Raw genomic sequence first — 6,918 nt, 5'->3', positions numbered from 1 at the left:
TCCACGCCCAGCACCACAATGTTACGCGAAGGACGAGCGAGCAAGACGAGCAACTATTTGCAGGGTATATCTACAACAGCGGCTGCAGCGCTGACCGGTTAGATTCAGAGCGCGAGCTCGTTTCGTTCACATATAATATATATATATATATATATATATATATATATATATATATATATATATATATATATATATATATATATATATTATATATATATATATCATATACACAAGACTGTCTGAATTTATATGATGCAAGTTGGACTACGCCCAGCACACGAGACATTTTAAGGATCTTTTTTTAGTCATTCAACAGCAGCGCAAACCAAATACCCCAGAATGCTATTAACATTAATGCGCGATGAAATTGCGACGGAGGCCTAGCCATAGGAAAAATAAAATGAAGCTATGGTATAGAAGCGTCAGGTTCATCACCACACACGCATTCCTTCTAAAGGAACCGTCCCTCACGCACGTGTAGCTTCATTGCAAAGCACTCAACACGCCTATTAATTGAAAGTGGCAATATGCGGAATTTTGTGCCCGCAAAAATTATACTTGGTGAGCGCGGAGGCCCAATTCAGGAACGTTGATATCAGGAGGTACTTGGGCTTGTGACTTACCTGCCTAACTGGGAACGCGCATCGCCGGAGCAATAGAAATAATGGTGCTTGAATTCGCAAATCAGGTTTCACTGAAATCAATATCGCCTCAAGTGTTCGAGAATAAACATGGCTCCAGAAATGTGACGCACTCACTACTAGCCAGAAGGCATAATCATGACAAGAACAATTCTGCCTGCAGCGTTAACACCTCAAGTCCAAATTGTTGCTCAAACCAGAAAAGGTAATAGAAAATTTTGTACCTTTATTGTACACATGACAAAGGAAACATGTAAAGCTGGGAGGTTTGGCTGACGACCGTAAGATACGTTAATTCAGACTGCATACAACACAAGTGGAGAGTAAAACATAGAGAGAACGAGAAAGTAATTGTACTAGTCTCGCACACACCTGTAGAAGAGCAGTAAACATATACGTGGTCTATGAGGCCTATCGACTTGAGGTACCACAGTAATGCCTTCGTTGCTTTCAATAGTGGCTAGGAACAGCCGTTCTCCCAGGATCTCCAATTGCTAAACTCTAATAAATACAGCCAGCATAATTCTTTCCACCCATACACAAATATATACCCTTTATTGTTGCATTTCATGTGGAGCCACCAGCATCCCCTTTTCGCTCCAGCTGTTTCTTGAATCGAGAGCCACTAACCAACCTATAAACATATAAGGCAGCTCGCACTCACTCCACAGTTTTATTACGTCACTTCCTTGTGTCTTTTTATCTATCCAGGCTTTCATTTGTTCGACCTGATCCTGTGTAAAGTGGTTTCTCCAGTCGCCCACAATTCCCTTACCCACGAACCCAGCACCCTCGTGCATCTCGACAGCTTCCCTTGGAATGTTCTTCACCATTTCAAATGAAGCAGATTTCTTCGACGCGGTTTCCACCATTTTTTTCACTCTGTTCGTCGGCTTGTCGCTGAAGAAGACTTTCATGTTTTCTAGACTGCAGGCATCGAGCACCTTCTGCAGAATTACGCCATCTTCACGCATGGCAGCTCCGTGTTCCACCGAGAGAAAGTCGGCAATCTTGAGCACTTGAGCTCTCGTGTCCTCCTTCAGTTGTTCGTAGGTAAGGAAAAGTACATTTGTGTCATTTCTCCGCTCGTACCACGGCAAGAGGTGGTCGAAATAGTCACCGTAAATGACCTGTGCAAACAAAAAGACGGACCTGTTGGTTCCCCTCAAGTAGCAAGTATAAATTCTCCCGTTACATCTGAAACATAGACTCAGAGTGCCTTACGAATGCAAAGTTGCTCGCGAAATCATGCCCTTTGGCTCGCTTCACTATTGCTCACACATGTTTTGTGTTAGGTGAATGCTCACGACATGGGGATTTTCAAGGTAACTGAAAAGCATCACCACGCTTTTGAACCTGGTCATGATTTTTAAGAACGGACAAATAAAGCCCTTGCGACTGCACTGAAGGCATGGTACTCTAAAATGCTCAGTGTGCGCTAAAATGGCGACAGAGAGGCTTGTGTAATAAGGTTTGTTACAGCGCAACCTAAGACAAGGAACACAGAAGGTACAAAACGACGACACTGCGCTATTTTGTACCTTCTCTTGTCCTTGTCTTAGGCTGCGCTGTAACAAACCTTAGTATGAATCTGAACCAACTGGCCTAACTTGCCGTTCTGATGCCGTATATGAGAATAAGAGGCATGTTGAACGAAATAATATTGAAATCGAATGTATAAATATATATACCATAAAAAAAGCAATGTTTACCTTGCCGGATAAAAAAAGGGGTAAGAATCTTTCGAAGGAAACGTCGGTGACCGTCTTTGGAGTAAATCCTTTCAGGAAGTGGAAGTAAGACACGGCACAATCATAAGGATTCCTGGCGACATATATTTACTTTGCGTTGTCCACGGGTGTAAAAACTTTCATCGGGAGGTGCGTGGAAACGGGTCCTGTCCTCGATGGATCCTCAGCAGGTTCGGCACCAGTCATGTCAATGAATGGACACATGAGGCTAAACTCACCAACGTTTGGGAGCTCTTTGCCGTCTGACAGAATGTTGTAAACAATGTGCACTACCCAGTTGGTTCCGGCTTTGGGGTACGTCACAACGATAATGTCACCTTGCCGGGGTTTGTAATTAATTGCTGAGTGGATATTTTCATCTTGAAAGAAGTTGTGCATCCATACGCCTTCGACGAAGCGATATGATTCTTGGTCCATATTGCCTTCTCGTCAGGGCCTGCAAAAAAGTTTGCACGACCAGATCACACTGAGTGCCCACAAAACTTTGTCTCATCTTTCTCTGAAAATCTGAAGTGCACCATATACAAGGCGTCTCAGTTAACTCCTACCAAGCCTTAAAGAGCACGTGTGAGCCACGCAAACTACTTTTATCATCAGGTGAGTCATTATTTTACAAAAAACATAATTTAAAAGTATTGCTTGAAACGTGACCTCTTCAAAAGATAGGTTGTACAGCGTATTGAGAAAAGTTCAAATAAAATATTTTCATGAAATAGCCGTCGTGATTTTATTGTTTTGGTGCTACAGAAATATTTAGCAATAATTCTCTCAAATTGGCTTGGATGACACGATCGATGCTGTAAAGAGACATTGTCAATGATAAGGCTTTCATTTAAGGTGATGGCTCAAAGACAGTGATCACTTCCACTTCTCCCTATATCTCTGGCTGCTTAAGCAAAAGTCAAAGTATAGCCGTTCGTTAAATAATAAATGCCGCATTCTTGTAGCCATGTCAATAGTGGCAGATCAACGTCATGACCTAAGGAGAGTCATTGCCACATTGCCTTGGGAACGAGAGGTCAGCCGTGGTCATTTCATCTCAAACATCGTTTACTTTGTTGTTCTATTCATATTACTTGGCCGGCGTGAAGCATTGATAATTCGTTCGAAGCCGGATGGAGGGCTCTTATCTCGCAACGTTCAAACACCAAGTGACATGGTAAACTTGAAGATTTTCGCGTTCTTGGAACACTCAAAAATTAAAAATAGAACAGCCTTTTGCATACATAAATTAGGTTCAATCTGTCTCAATGCGATAGACAATGGCTTAATCGAAGATTTCAAGCACCTAAATTAGCACATTGAAAGTTAAAATTTTCCACTAAATAACGAGTTGCGCAAAACAACAGTTCGCAATACAAGGTTAGTCACAAGCACGAAGCATATAAATAGCTTCTTTCGGATGTTGCTAAGAATAACTGAAGCACTATTTACGAAAAATATTAGCATGGTATTGATGCTTATCGTTAAGTGCACCACTAAGTACGCTAGTTATGATTCACATTGGAAATAGCGATACGCCGGGAATGAAGCTATATAGCTTGTGGGCACGAATTCAGCACCATTTCCTAGTGCTTACGAAATACGAATCTTAGGGAAAAAAGTCTAAGTGTATTCGTATTTTGTTAGCCGTATTTTTTTTAACGTCAAAGTTGGTGTCCACATGTGCCAAAGCCTACTCCTTTTTTTCTGACACAGTAATTGGGCTCACAATATTCATGAAAAGCAAAGTGGTGGGCAAGAGCGCGTGAAGATTCGAACCCACGGTTGCGGCGTAATTGCTCTGGCATTGCTCTGCTAAGCTGGAAGGTGGTGGATCAAATCCCGACAGCGGCCGCCATATTTTGAGGGACACGAAATGGAGAAATGCCCCTGTATACCGTGCATCGGGTGCACGCTAAAGAGCCCCGCGTGGTTGTAATTATTCCTGAGGGCCATGCTATGGTGTGCTTCCTAATTTACGCCATGGCTCCGGGCACGTCAAGTTCTAGAGCCTAATGGGAAAATAACTAAAGGGGTTATCAAGTACAAACAGGTCCTGTAAATATACGAATATTCACCTAATTACATTGTTCCCGCACCATAAATATACACGCAATAATTCTCACAAAAAAATATGTCTTCATGGAGAGTTGCAAATAAGGCTTCTCTTTAGGAAAGTATAAAAATTTGCGGTTTTATACGTCAAATCCAAGAGCTGATTATGAGACACGCTGCTGTGGACGACTCGAGAATAAATGTGGCACCTTTATGTTTTTCACATGTACCCCAATGTCAACACGGAAAACTTTTTGCATTTCCCCCCTATCGACATGCGGCTGCGGTGGCCGTGACAGAACAAGGGACCTCAAGGTAAGCAACGGATGGTCATAGCCACTAAGCTACCGCAGCGAAGAAGGTCTTTCTCGGGTGCCTCATTCAAGCACAACACTCGAATAACTCAGACAAACGAGTCAAAGACCTTCAAACATGCAAGGAAGCACGTAACGAGTCATATTGAAAAAAGTAAACAAACGCGAAACAAACAAGACGGAAAGGAAGACAAGTACAAGAGCAGCAACTTACAAATTGGCTTGCCAGGAAGCCTTCCGTCCCCCGGTGTAGCCAAGCGCATGCGCGAGAAACAGCCACAATCACTACAACTTTGACAGTAGATGTTTGTGAAACACTAGGTTAAACTCGCATGAAAATCGTAGAAAAGCGGCGATGTAAACATAAACAGAACCGCAAACAAGACAAGATGATAACTTTTTGTCAACACCACCTTCCTTCATGCGCGCTCGGAGAGGCCTAAGTAACTTCTATTCAGCGAAATACAATATTTTCCGCTAGCGACGCAGTTGGCAAACGAACAACGACGTCCTGCCTCCACGTAGCTAGTGATATCCGCTGTCTGAAGGACCTCACATTGATTCCTTTCTTGCGCGTGATGGAATTTTTCCATACTGGCATGGGTTCGCGAAGACGATTAACTTTCATCTATTCTCGCAAACCACAGGAGCTTGCTTTTGCTAAATCGTTTTGGTCCTCTTCATCTAAGCGCTTCTGGTGGCGAATTGTCAACGCATGTTGTGCTGTTGAGTGTTTACTAAAAAGTGGCGCATGTCCCCGGCTGCACCGATGGCAATTTTCATAGCAGCGGCAGGCCAAGTGCAAATAAATCTTGCAAACAAAACGTTTTTTTTTGTTACCGCTTCATGCTCTGCGCCAACACTTAAGCTACTCTGACCTCACAGCGTCCCTTGGAATCAAAAGTGTTGGCCGATAAACTAGTAACCTAGTTCAGCTGCATTACTCAAAACCGCTCAAACGCGTGATAACCTTCGAATCACTCACCTGATTGGCAAATGATTATCCAAGCAGTTTACTTACGGGTATGTGGATGACTGGTAATTCTTGCATAAAAGGAAAAGAAATAATTACAAAGTGTCTCAGTCAGTTTGTCGGCAGACCAAACGAAGGAGATTTTCAATCGCGTAATTAGGTTGGTAATAACCTTTCGCCCAGCTCTCTTCACAAGAAATCACTCGCGCAATAGTGCTGGACACAACATCGTAACCCTTGTCTGCGGTATCTTAAGTACAAGCGTCACGCGAAGCGCTTCCTGCAACACGTGCGCGTGATAACAGCTTGGGGAAAACAACGATTACAGACGCCCCTCAACAGCAGAGTGCGAGGTGTATGAGCGACAGTCGGAAATTATTTGCGGATGGTACAGGAAGGTATATAACGAAACCAGTAGTACAATTGATGCTGCAGAAATATTCTAGATTGTCATTTCCTGCAAACAATAAGATTTCTTTACTTCTTCATTTGCACATCTTTAGCGTGTAGCCGCACGTACAAGAGCCTGTGTCGTTCAGAGTGTTTGCGTAATAAAAGGACGATGACTGACTTAAGATACGTGTTCTGCCTCGTATTACTTGCTGCCATCTTTGCCAAAATTTTCTTATCGTTTTTTTTTCTTTTGTTCAGTTATTTAGTTTCATCTTAATATGTTCCTGTCCCATATTCTATGTTTTTAAGAAGGAGTTCATTGACTGGAGTGATGTTATCCCAAACAAGATCCCGTTTGCTAACATAACGGAACAACAGAATACGTCCCTTCAACATATTTATATCCATTCGTAGCTTCCTTCACGAAGGAATGTGCTCCATTTCTCAAACTGGCTGAGACAAGGCATCGGTAAAGCAACAAGGTAGTGCAATAAATAACTATTACTATTGAAACAGATTGACTGATACTTGTTAATACTTAGCTAAATGATATGTCGAAGCAGGTCATTGTGGAAAGGAATTTGTATGTGCTGTTCATGTCATAAGCATATATGTTTGGAAAGCTGCCCACAAATTGTTTGGGTAGTTACAAAACACAATCTGTACGCTTTTATTAGAATGTCCTTACATACCAACGTCATGCTTGCATTGATCTTAGGAAAACAAAAGCTTTTTATAGGTATTGAGACTACTTTGTTTGGGAATGGGCACAGATAGATATTAGTTCAATACAGTGAAGCGAAGCGCCA

The 6,918-nt window shown here is 42.3% G+C and overlaps 1 long non-coding RNA gene across 1 annotated transcript; it reads right to left on the bottom strand.

Annotated features, from left to right (window-relative positions):
* Nucleotides 1–979: 979 nt before the first annotated feature.
* Nucleotides 980–5,924, bottom strand: LOC135897244 (uncharacterized). Its single transcript, XR_011510068.1, has 4 exons — nucleotides 5,729–5,924; nucleotides 4,958–4,977; nucleotides 2,354–2,828; nucleotides 980–1,771 (listed from the first exon to the last, which is right to left on the bottom strand). It is a non-coding gene; the product is annotated as an uncharacterized lncRNA (long non-coding RNA).
* Nucleotides 5,925–6,918: the final 994 nt, after the last annotated feature.

This window comes from Dermacentor albipictus, unplaced genomic scaffold (assembly GCF_038994185.2).
Source record: "Dermacentor albipictus isolate Rhodes 1998 colony unplaced genomic scaffold, USDA_Dalb.pri_finalv2 scaffold_35, whole genome shotgun sequence".
Lineage (NCBI taxonomy): Eukaryota > Metazoa > Arthropoda > Arachnida > Ixodida > Ixodidae > Dermacentor > Dermacentor albipictus.
The sequence above is the reverse complement of the archived record's forward strand: the minus strand, read 5'-3'. Positions and strand labels throughout refer to the sequence as shown.